Source organism: Pseudophryne corroboree (genome assembly GCF_028390025.1).
Source record: "Pseudophryne corroboree isolate aPseCor3 chromosome 7 unlocalized genomic scaffold, aPseCor3.hap2 SUPER_7_unloc_1, whole genome shotgun sequence".
Classification (NCBI taxonomy): Eukaryota; Metazoa; Chordata; class Amphibia; order Anura; family Myobatrachidae; genus Pseudophryne; species Pseudophryne corroboree.
The window spans coordinates 903,898-917,083 of NW_026967608.1; the positions used below are offsets into that span (position 1 = coordinate 903,898).

The window sequence follows — 13,186 nt, forward strand, 5'->3', positions numbered from 1 at the left end:
AACACATTGGTACTTTCCCATGATGAGTGAGTGCTTCAGGATCTCTTGCACTTACATGTGCAGCAGAGTACTGCAATGGAAGCATGCTGGGCCCATAACCCAGCGGTAGGCAGATTGAAACTATCCTCTGCTATATGCATTTTTTTTTGTTAATTAAAGTAATCCAAAACTGGGATTGATATTTTGGCTCTTTTATTTTTACTTAAAGTACAATAACTTTTACCATTTTAATTTGTTTTAATAGTATATTGACAGTATTGTTTTCTTTCAAAAATCCATTTAATTTTCTTTACCCTATTATTAAAATGGTAATTGACAAAAACAAACTACATTGTCACCAGAAGAGCAATACAAAATGTACAAGTGATATATTAAAATCATCTTTCCAGCTTGAATTTCAATGATGCATTGGGGCAACGATTTTGTGAGAAACATCTTCACCCTTAAATAAAGATTTTCTTAATTCCTTACCTGTGTGCTAATTAGATATCACCTTGTTTTCACATTAAACAGACTTCCACATGAGAAAGCAGCAAGGATACAGTGGCGTTAATGTTTCCTGGTGTCAACCTGTATTATTTCAGTAGACATTGAAATGAGGATGCATCTTGCTGCCTTTCCAATGAAGCAAGTTTAATTTAGTAATAGGTGAAAAACCATCCCTACAAAGGTGTTAATCAGAGACTTGGCTTTGTGGACACTTTTCAAAGAACAAATTTGTTAGCATAAAAATAAAGCCAGAAAATGAAGAGCTGTTTAATCACTCAATTGGATTTTTTTTGCCAGCATATTTCTTTTTCTCTGCAACCCACTGCTAAATTGTGCTTCCTAGCTGTTTTTATAAAATCACTGAATCAAATCTAACTCTGATTACATCAGAGAAGGCCAGGTACCCTACACCATAACAGGGGGTTTGAAATTTTGACTTGTCTACTTAAAGATCACCAAAATCTGATAACAAGGTCAATTACGTCCCTTGGTGGGATTGAACCACCAACCTTTTGGTTAGTAGCTGGATACACTAACCAATTGCGCCACAGAGACACTTTGCAAAAAGTGCATACTGACAAAGGCTAATAAGCATACATCTAGAAAGTTTCCTAGAAAAACTTTAAAAAGTCAATAATCTGGAGAGTTTTTGTAAGATGTTTCTTCCATCAACCAACGAAGAAACACATTGGTACTTTCCCATGATGAGTGAGTGCTTCAGGATCTCTTGCACTTACATGTGCAGCAGAGTACTGCAATGGAAGCATGCTGGGCCCATAACCCAGAGGTAGGCAGATTGAAACTATCCTTTGCTATATGCATTTTTTTTTTGTTAATTTAAGTAATCAAAACTGGGATTGATGTTTTTGCTCTTTTATTTTTACTTAAAGTACAATAACTTTTACCATTTTAATTTGTTTTAATAGTATATTGTAGAAAAGGGAATTGGTCCCTCCAAAGAAATGGGGAACCAAAGAGAAAAAGCCTCTTTGTGGGTGCACTCTTTCAAAAACTATATATATATATATGTTATCTTTCAATATTTATTGTGTAAAAAATTATACTTTATTTCGACAATTAAAAATGATGTGTATAGAAAAAAGGGCTAAAATACCTATTGGTATACCCTATAGAACAGATAAATAAGGTACAAAGGTGATTATGTCTCATATAATAAGCTCCTCCAAAATAACAATGTATCTCAAAAGATTCTTTGTAATAGTTTGTAGCAACCCCTGTATATAGTGGTGTGTTTTAGAGTGAGGGCAATAATACCAAAACTCTTAACACGGGATGCGATTTAATAAAATCTGAAATGGAGGAGAGTTGATTAATTACATGCTAGGCGAAAATTTATATGCTGATAACTTAAGTAGGCAAAAAAGGATTATATAGCACTAATATGCTTATTACTGTACTTGTAAAGTATTACACAGTGATATTAAATGTTACACAATAAATGTCAGAAGTAACAAGTCCCACAGTAGGAAGCCGTAACTGACAATCGTTGAATTACCCGGCTAGGGTGAAACGTACGTCCGCTTCTCAAACACTCTGACGTCATTCTGACGTCTTTCCGGGAATCCCGTGTAACGTTCACGGACCCGGATTCGTAGGCAAAACTCCTTACACGCTTCTCAAGCAAGGATATCCACGGGGGCTACAACAGCAGGACCCTCTCTTAATCAGAGGTATTTTGGCGCGCACTCATTGCGGGACGGGAGTGGGTTTCTTCCTGCAATGACAATATTGTTATCAGGATAACCCCTCTCCGTTTCCCGACAACAGCAAGTAACGCCACTGTCTTCCTTCATACCCGCTCCGGCCGCTGACTCTCTCACCTCCCATTCACTGTGACACCTTTTTCACACATGGGAAGGCAGCAGAAGTCAGTGGATCAACGGCACGGGTACTTTCCAATACTCACCTTTATTATTACAAGGTCAATGTTAACCAATTAATATACCAGTTCTGGTTTTTTAGCATAATCATCCTTGCAGTGAAAATCAATATTTGTTACACCTGATTTAGCAGACAGTATTCGTTGTACGCATTAGCGAGACAAATTGATACAAATATAGTATCTAATTCAACGATTGTCAGTTACGGCTTCCTACTGTGGGACTTGTTACTTCTGACATTTATTGTGTAACATTTAATATCACTGTGTAATACTTTACAAGTACAGTAATAAGCATATTAGTGCTATATAATCCTTTTTTGCCTACTTAAGTTATCAGCATATAAATTTTCGCCTAGCATGTAATTAATCAACTCTCCTCCATTTCAGATTTTATTAAATCGCATCCCGTGTTAAGAGTTTTGGTATTATTGCCCTCACTCTAAAACACACCACTATATACAGGGGTTGCTACAAACTATTACAAAGAATCTTTTGAGATACATTGTTATTTTGGAGGAGCTTATTATATGAGACATAATCACCTTTGTACCTTATTTATCTGTTCTATAGGGTATACCAATAGGTATTTTTGCCCTTTTTTCTATACACATCATTTTTAATTGTCGAAATAAAGTATAATTTTTTACACAATAAATATTGAAAGATAACATATATATATATATTGTTTTTGAAAGAGTGCACCCACAAAGAGGCTTTTTCTCTTTGGTTCCCCATTTCTTTGGAGGGACCAATTCCCTTTTCTACAAACATATTTAATACCTCTGGGGTCGCACCGCCAACATATATAGAAATCTCTTGTTTCATTGTAATAAATTCATGACACTCTGATACTGTTGGCTCAACATGATTTAATGAAATCAACTGTAGCAGTGCAGGCAAACTCAAACCCTCTGTTTTAATAGTATATTGACAATATAGTTTTCTTTAAAAAATCCACTTAATTTTCTTTACCCTATTATTAAAAGGGTAATTGACAAAAACAAACTACATTGTCACCAGAAGAGCAATACAAAATGTACAAGTGATCTTTCCAGCTTGAATTTCAATGATGCATTGGGGCAACGATTTTGTGAGAAACATCTTCACCCTTAAATAAAGATTTTCTTAATTCCTTACCTGTGTGCTAATTAGATATCACCTTGTTTTCACATTAAACAGACTTCTACATGAGAAAGCAGCAAGGATGCAGTGGCGTTAATGTTTCCTGGTGTCAACCTGTATTATTTCAGTAGACATTGAAATGAGGATGCATCTTGCTGCCTTTCCAATGAAGCAAGTTTAATTTAGTTATAGGTGAAAAACCTTCCCTACAAAGGTGTTAATCAGAGACTTGGCTTTGTGGACACTTTTTAGAGAACAAATTTGTTAGCATAAAAATAAAGGCAGAAAATGAAGAGCTGTTTAATCACTCAATTGGATTTTTCTGCCAGCATATTTTTTTTCTCTGCAACCCATTGCTAAATTGTGCTTCCTAGCTGTTTTTTTATAAAATCACTGAATCAAATCTAACTCTGATTACATCAGAGAAGGCCAGGTACCCTACACCATAAGAGGGGGTTTGAAATTTTGACTTGTCTACTTAAATATCACCAAAACCTGATCACAAGGTCAATTAAGTCCCTGGGTGGGATTGAACCACCAACCTTTTGGTTAGTAGCCAGACACACTAACCGATTGCGCCACAGAGACAATTTGCAAAAAGTACATACTGACAAAGGCTAATAAGCATTCATCTAGAACGTTTCCTAGAAAAACTTTAAAAAGTCAATAATCTGGAGAGTTTTTGTAAGATGTTTCTTCCATCCACCAACGAAGAAACACATTGGTACTTTCCCATGATGAGTGAGTGCTTCAGGATCTCTTGCACTTACATGTGCAGCAGAGTACTGCAATGGAAGCATGCTGGGCCCATAACCCAGAGGTAGGCAGATTAAAACTTTCCTCTGCTATATGCATTTTTTTTGTTAATTAAAGTAATCCAAAACTGGGATTGATATTTTTGCTCTTTATTTTTCATTAAAGTACAATAACTTTTACCATTTTAATTTGTTTTAATAGTATATTGAAAGTATTGTTTTCTTTTAAAAATCCACTTAATTTTCTTTACCCTATTATTAAAATGGTAATTGACAAAAACAAACTACATTGTCACCAGAAGAGCAATACAAAATGTACAAGTGATATATTAAAATCATCTTTCCAGCTTGAATTTCAATGATGCATTGGGGGCAACGATTTTGTGAGAAACATTTTCACCCTTAAATAAAGATTTTCTTAATTCCTTACCTGTGTGCTAATTAGATATCACCTTGTTTTCACATTAAACAGACTTCTACATGAGAAAGCAGCAAGGATGCAGTGGCGTTAATGTTTCCTGCTGTCAACCTGTATTATTTCAGTAGACATTGAAATGAGGATGCATCTTGCTGCCTTTCCAATGAAGCAAGTTTAATTTAGTAATAGGTGAAAAACCATCCCTACAAAGGTGTTAATCAGAGACTTGGCTTTGTGGACACTTTTCAGAGAACAAATTTGTTAGCATAAAAATAAAGCCAGAAAATGAAGAGCTGTTTAATCACTCAATTGGATTTTTTTGCCAGCATATTTCTTTTTCTCTGCAACCCACTGCTAAATTGTGCTTCCTAGCTGTTTTTATAAAATCACTGAATCAAATCTAACTCTGATTACATCAGAGAAGGCCAGGTACCCTACACCATAAGAGGGGATTTGAAATTTTGACTTGTCTACTTAAAGATCACCAAAATCTGATAACAAGGTCAATTACGTCAATGGGTGGGATTGAACCACCAACCTTTTGGTTTATAGCCGTACACACTAACTGATTGCGCCACAGAGACACTTTGCGAAAGTCCATACTGACAAAGGCTAATAAGCATTCATCTAAAACGTTTCCTAGAAAAACTGTAAAAAGTCAATAATCTGGAGAGTTTTTGTAAGATGTTTCTTCCATCCACCAACGAAGAAACACATTGGTACTTTCCCATGATGAGTGAGTGCTTCAGGATCTCTTGCACTTACATGTGCAGCAGAGTACTGCAATGGAAGCATGCTGGGCCCATAACCCAGAGGTAGGCAGATTAAAACTTTCCTCTGCTATATGCATTTTTTTTGTTAATTAAAGTAATCCAAAACTGGGATTGATATTTTTGCTCTTTATTTTTCATTAAAGTACAATAACTTTTACCATTTTAATTTGTTTTAATAGTATATTGAAAGTATTGTTTTCTTTTAAAAATCCACTTAATTTTCTTTACCCTATTATTAAAATGGTAATTGACAAAAACAAACTACATTGTCACCAGAAGAGCAATACAAAATGTACAAGTGATATATTAAAATCATCTTTCCAGCTTGAATTTCAATGATGCATTGGGGGCAACGATTTTGTGAGAAACATTTTCACCCTTAAATAAAGATTTTCTTAATTCCTTACCTGTGTGCTAATTAGATATCACCTTGTTTTCACATTAAACAGACTTCTACATGAGAAAGCAGCAAGGATGCAGTGGCGTTAATGTTTCCTGGTGTCAACCTGTATTATTTCAGTAGACATTGAAATGAGGATGCATCTTGCTGCCTTTCCAATGAAGCAAGTTTAATTTAGTAATAGGTGAAAAACCATCCCTACAAAGGTGTTAATCAGAGACTTGGCTTTGTGGACACTTTTCAGAGAACAAATTTGTTAGCATAAAAATAAAGCCAGAAAATGAAGAGCTGTTTAATCACTCAATTGGATTTTTTTTGCCAGCATATTTCTTTTTCTCTGCAACCCACTGCTAAATTGTGCTTCCTAGCTGTTTTTATAAAATCAATGAATCAAATCTAACTCTGATTACATCAGAGAAGGCCAGGTACCCTACACTATAACAGGGGGTTTGAAATTTTGACTTGTCTACTTAAAGATCACCAAAATCTGATAACAAGGTCAATTACGTCCCTGCGTGGGACTGAACCACCAACCTTTTGGTTAGTAACCGGACACACTAACCGATTGCGCCACAGAGACACTTTGCAAAAAAGTACATACTGACAAAGGCTAATAAGCATACATCTAGAACGTTTCCTAGAAAAACTTTAGAAAGTCAATAATCTGGAGAGTTTTTGTAAAATGTTTCTTCCATCAACCAACGAAGAAACACATTGGTACTTTCCCATGATGAGTGAGTGCTTCAGGATCTCTTGCACTTACATGTGCAGCAGAGTACTGCAATGGAAGCATGCTGGGCCCATAACCCAGAGGTAGGCAGATTGAAACTATCCTTTGCTATATGCATTTTTTTTTGTTAATTTAAGTAATCAAAACTGGGATTGATATTTTTGCTCTTTTATTTTTACTTAAAGTACAATAACTTTTACCATTTTAATTTGTTTTAATAGTATATTGACAATATAGTTTTCTTTAAAAAATCCACTTAATTTTCTTTACCCTATTATTAAAAGGGTAATTGACAAAAACAAACTACATTGTCACCAGAAGAGCAATTCAAAATGTACAAGTGATCTTTCCAGCTTGAATTTCAATGATGCATTAGGGCAACGATTTTGTGAGAAACATCTTCACCCTTAAATAAAGATTTTCTTAATTCCTTACCTGTGTGCCAATTAGATATCACCTTGTTTTCACATTAAACAGACTTCTACATGAGAAAGCAGCAAGGATGCAGTGGCGTTAATGTTTCCTGGTGTCAACCTGTATTATTTCAGTAGACATTGAAATGAGGATGCATCTTGCTGCCTTTCCAATGAAGCAAGTTTAATTTAGTTATAGGTGAAAAACCATCCCTACAAAGGTGTTAATCAGAGACTTGGCTTTGTGGACACTTTTTAGAGAACAAATTTGTTAGCATAAAAATAAAGGCAGAAAATGAAGAGCTGTTTAATCACTCAATTGGATTTTTCTGCCAGCATATTTTTTTTCTCTGCAACCCATTGCTAAATTGTGCTTCCTAGCTGTTTTTTATAAAATCACTGAATCAAATCTAACTCTGATTACATCAGAGAAGGCCAGGTACCCTACACCATAAGAGGGGGTTTGAAATTTTGACTTGTCTACTTAAATATCACCAAAACCTGATCACAAGGTCAATTATGTCCCTGGGTGGGATTGAACCACCAACATTTTGGTTAGTAGCCAGACACACTAACCGATTGCGCCACAGAGACAATTTGCAAAAAGTACATACTGACAAAGGCTAATAAGCATTCATCTAGAACGTTTCCTAGAAAAACTTTAAAAAGTCAATAATCTGGAGAGTTTTTGTAAGAATTTTCTTAAATCAACCAACGAAGAAACACATTGGTACTTTCCCATGATGAGTGAGTGCTTCAGGATCTCTTGCACTTACATGTGCAGCAGAGTACTGCAATGGAAGCATGCTGGGCCCATTAACCAGAGGTAGGCAGATTGAAACTATCCTCTGCTATATGCATTTTTTTTGTTAATTAAAGTAATCCAAAACTGGGATTGATATGTTAGCTATTTTATGTTTACTTAAAGTACAATAACTTTTACCATTTTAATTTGTTTTAATAGTTTATTGACAGTATTGTTTTCTTTCAAAAATCCACTTAATTTTCTTTACCCTATTATTAAAATGGTAATTGACAAAAACAAACTACATTGTCACCAGAAGAGCAATACAAAATGTACAAGTGATATATTAAAATCATCTTTCCAGCTTGAATTTCAATGATGCATTGGGGCAACGATTTTGTGAGAAACATCTTCACCCTTAAATAAAGATTTTCTTAATTCCTTACCTGTGTGCTAATTAGATATCACCTTGTTTTCACATTAAACAGACTTCCACATGAGAAAGCAGCAAGGATGCATTGGCGTTAATGTTTCCTGGTGTCAACCTGTATTATTTCAGTAGACATTGAAATGAGGATGCATCTTGCTGCCTTTCCAATGAAGCAAGTTTAATTTAGTAATAGGTGAAAAACCATCCTTACAAAGGTGTTAATCAGAGACTTGGCTTTGTGGACACTTTTCAGAGAACAAATTTGTTAGCATAAAAATAAAGCCAGAAAATGAAGAGCTGTTTAATCACTCAATTTGATTTTTTTGCCAGCATATTTCTTTTTCTCTGCAACCCACTGCTAAATTGTGCTTCCTAGCTGTTTTTATAAAATCACTGAATCAAATCTAACTCTGATTACATCAGAGAAGGCCAGGTACCCTACACCATAAGAGGGGATTTGAAATTTTGACTTGTCTACTTAAAGATCACCAAAATCTGATAACAAGGTCAATTACGTCAATGGGTGGGATTGAACCACCAACCTTTTGGTTTATAGCCGTACACACTAACTGATTGCGCCACAGAGACACTTTGCGAAAGTCCATACTGACAAAGGCTAATAAGCATTCATCTAAAACGTTTCCTAGAAAAACTTTAAAAAGTCAATAATCTGGAGAGTTTTTGTAAGATGTTTCTTCCATCCACCAACGAAGAAACACATTGGTACTTTCCCATGATGAGTGAGTGCTTCAGGATCTCTTGCACTTACATGTGCAGCAGAGTACTGCAATGGAAGCATGCTGGGCCCATAACCCAGAGGTAGGCAGATTAAAACTATCCTCTGCTATATGCATTTTTTTTGTTAATTAAAGTAATCCAAAACTGGGATTGATATTTTTGCTCTTTATTTTTCATTAAAGTACAATAACTTTTACCATTTTAATTTGTTTTAATAGTATATTGAAAGTATTGTTTTCTTTTAAAAATCCACTTAATTTTCTTTACCCTATCATTAAAATGGTAATTGACAAAAACAAACTACATTGTCACCAGAAGAGCAATACAAAATGTACAAGTGATATATTAAAATCATCTTTCCAGCTTGAATTTCAATGATGCATTGGGGGCAACGATTTTGTGAGAAACATTTTCACCCTTAAATAAAGATTTTCTTAATTCCTTACCTGTGTGCTAATTAGATATCACCTTGTTTTCACATTAAACAGACTTCTACATGAGAAAGCAGCAAGGATGCAGTGGCGTTAATGTTTCCTGGTGTCAACCTGTATTATTTCAGTAGACATTGAAATGAGGATGCATCTTGCTGCCTTTCCAATGAAGCAAGTTTAATTTAGTAATAGGTGAAAAACCATCCCTACAAAGGTGTTAATCAGAGACTTGGCTTTGTGGACACTTTTCAGAGAACAAATTTGTTAGCATAAAAATAAAGCCAGAAAATGAAGAGCTGTTTAATCACTCAATTGGATTTTTCTGCCAGCATATTTTTTTTCTCTGCAACCCATTGCTAAATTGTGCTTACTCGCTGTTTTTTATAAAATTACTGAATCAAATCTAACTCTGATTACATCAGAAAAGGCCAGGTACCCTACACCATAAGAGGGGGTTTGAAATTTTGACTTGTCTACTTAAATATCACCAAAACCTGATCACAAGGTCAATTATGTCCCTGGGTGGGATTGAACCACCAACCTTTTGGTTAGTAGCCAGACACACTAACCGATTGCGCCACAGAGACAATTTGCAAAAAGTACATACTGACAAAGACTAATAAGCATTCATCTAAAATGTTTCCTAGAAAAACTTTAAAAAGTCAATAATCTGGAGAGTTTTTGTAAGATGTTTCTTCCATCCACCAACGAAGAAACACATTGGTACTTTCCCATGATGAGTGAGTGCTTCAGGATCTCTTGCACTTACATGTGCAGCAGAGTACTGCAATGGAAGCATGCTGGGCCCATAACCCAGAGGTAGGCAGATTAAAACTATCCTCTGCTATATGCATTTTTTTTTGTTAATTAAAGTAATCCAAAACTGGGATTGATATTTTTGCTCTTTTATTTTTCATTAAAGTACAATAACTTTTACCATTTTAATTTGTTTTAATAGTATATTGAAAGTATTGTTTTCTTTTAAAAATCCACTTAATTTTCTTGACCCTATTATTAAAATGGTAATTGACAAAAACAAACTACATTGTCAGCAGAAGAGCAATACAAAATGTACAAGTGATATATTAAAATCATCTTTCCAGCTTGAATTTCAATGATGCATTGGGGCAACGATTTTGTGAGAAACATTTTCACCCTTAAATAAAGATTTTCTTAATTCCTTACCTGTGTGCTAATTAGATATCACCTTGTTTTCACATTAAACAGACTTTTACATGAGAAAGCAGCAAGGATGCAGTGGCGTTAATGTTTCCTGGTGTCAACCTGTATTATTTCAGTAGACATTGAAATGAGGATGCATCTTGCTGTCTTTCCAATGAAGCAAGTTTAATTTAGTAATAGGTGAAAAACCATCCTTACAAAGGTGTTAATCAGAGACTTGGCTTTGTGGACACTTTTCAGAGAACAAATTTGTTAGCATAAAAATAAAGCCAGAAAATGAAGAGCTGTTTAATCACTCAATTTGATTTTTTTGCCAGCATATTTCTTTTTCTCTGCAACCCACTGCTAAATTGTGCTTCCTAGCTGTTTTTATAAAATCACTGAATCAAATCTAACTCTGATTACATCAGAGAAGGCCAGGTACCCTACACCATAAGAGGGGGTTTGAAATTTTGACTTGTCTACTTAAAGATCACCAAAATCTGATAACAAGGTCAATTACGTCCCTGGGTGGGATTGAACCACCAACCTTTTGGTTAATAGCCGTGCACACTAACTGATTGCGCCACAGAGACACTTTGCAAAAGTCCATACTGACAAAGGCTAATAAGCATTCATCTAAAACGTTTCCTAGAAAAACTTTAAAAAGTCAATAATCTGGAGAGTTTTTGTAAGATGTTTCTTCCATCAACCAACGAAGAAACACATTGGTACTTTCCCATGATGAGTGAGTGCTTCAGGATCTCTTGCACTTACATGTGCAGCAGAGTACAGCAATGGAAGCATGCTGGGCCCATAACCCAGCGGTAGGCAGATTGAAACTATCCTCTGCTATATGCATTTTTTTTGTTAATTAAAGTAATCCAAAACTGGGATTGATATTTAGGCTCTTTTATTTTTACTTAAAGTACAATAACTTTTACCATTTTAATTTGTTTTAATAGTATATTGACAGTATTGTTTTCTTTTAAAAATCCACTTAATTTTCTTTACCCTATTATTAAAATGGTAATTGACAAAAACAAACTACATTGTCACCAGAAGAGCAATACAAAATGTACAAGTGATATATTAAAATCATATTTCCAGCTTGAATTTCAATGATGCATTGGGGCAACGATTTTGTGAGAAACATTTTCACCCTTAAATAAAGATTTTCTTAATTCCTTACCTGTGTGCTAATTAGATATCACCTTGTTTTCACATTAAACAGACTTCCACATGAGAAAGCAGCAAGGATGCATTGGCGTTAATGTTTCCTGGTGTCAACCTGTATTATTTCAGTAGACATTGAAATGAGGATGCATCTTGCTGCCTTTCCAATGAAGCAAGTTTAATTTAGTAATAGGTGAAAAACCATCCTTACAAAGGTGTTCATCAGAGACTTGGCTTTGTGGACACTTTTCAGAGAACAAATTTGTTAGCATAAAAATAAAGCCAGAAAATGAAGAGCTGTTTAATCACTCAATTGGATTTTTTTGCCAGCATATTTCTTTTTCTCTGCAACCCACTGCTAAATTGTGCTTCCTAGCTGTTTTTATAAAATCACTGAATCAAATCTAACTCTGATTACATCAGAGAAGACCAGGTACCCTACACCATAAGAGGGGATTTGAAATTTTGACTTGTCTACTTAAAGATCACCAAAATCTGATAACAAGGTCAATTACGTCCCTGGGTGGGATTGAACCACCAATCTTTTGGTTAGTAGCCGGACACACTAACCGATTGCGCCACAGAGACACTTTGCAAAAAGTACATACTGACAAAGACTAATAAGCATTCATCTAAAATGTTTCCTAGAAAAACTTTAAAAAGTCAATAATCTGGAGAGTTTTTGTAAGATGTTTCTTCCATCCACCAACGAAGAAACACATTGGTACTTTCCCATGATGAGTGAGTGCTTCAGGATCTCTTGCACTTACATGTGCAGCAGAGTACTGCAATGGAAGCATGCTGGGCCCATAACCCAGAGGTAGGCAGATTAAAACTATCCTCTGCTATATGCATTTTTTTTGTTAATTAAAGTAATCCAAAACTGGGATTGATATTTTTGCTCTTTTATTTTTCATTAAAGTACAATAACTTTTACCATTTTAATTTGTTTTAATAGTATATTGAAAGTATTGTTTTCTTTTAAAAATCCACTTAATTTTCTTTACCCTATTATTAAAATGGTAATTGACAAAAACAAACTACATTGTCAGCAGAAGAGCAATACAAAATGTACAAGTGATATATTAAAATCATCTTTCCAGCTTGAATTTCAATGATGCATTGGGGCAACGATTTTGTGAGAAACATTTTCACCCTTAAATAAAGATTTTCTTAATTCCTTACCTGTGTGCTAATTAGATATCACCTTGTTTTCACATTAAACAGACTTTTACATGAGAAAGCAGCAAGGATGCAGTGGCGTTAATGTTTCCTGGTGTCAACCTGTATTATTTCAGTAGACATTGAAATGAGGATGCATCTTGCTGCCTTTCCAATGAAGCAAGTTTAATTTAGTAATAGGTGAAAAACCATCCTTACAAAGGTGTTAATCAGAGACTTGGCTTTGTGGACACTTTTCAGAGAACAAATTTGTTAGCATAAAAATAAAGCCAGAAAATGAAGAGCTGTTTAATCACTCAATTGGATTTTTTTGCCAGCAT

The 13,186-nt window shown here is 34.8% G+C and overlaps 3 non-coding genes across 3 annotated transcripts; all 3 read right to left on the reverse strand.

The window, feature by feature from the left end:
• Positions 1-4,028: 4,028 nt before the first annotated feature.
• Positions 4,029-4,102, reverse strand: TRNAS-ACU (transfer RNA serine (anticodon ACU)). The gene has a single exon. It is a non-coding gene; the product is annotated as a tRNA-Ser (tRNA).
• A 3,421-nt stretch (positions 4,103-7,523) lies between these two features.
• On the reverse strand, positions 7,524-7,597 carry TRNAS-ACU (transfer RNA serine (anticodon ACU)). Its single transcript has one exon. It is a non-coding gene; the product is annotated as a tRNA-Ser (tRNA).
• A 2,263-nt stretch (positions 7,598-9,860) lies between these two features.
• TRNAS-ACU (transfer RNA serine (anticodon ACU)) lies at positions 9,861-9,934 on the reverse strand. Its single transcript has one exon. It is a non-coding gene; the product is annotated as a tRNA-Ser (tRNA).
• Between the last annotated feature and the right edge of the window lie 3,252 nt (positions 9,935-13,186).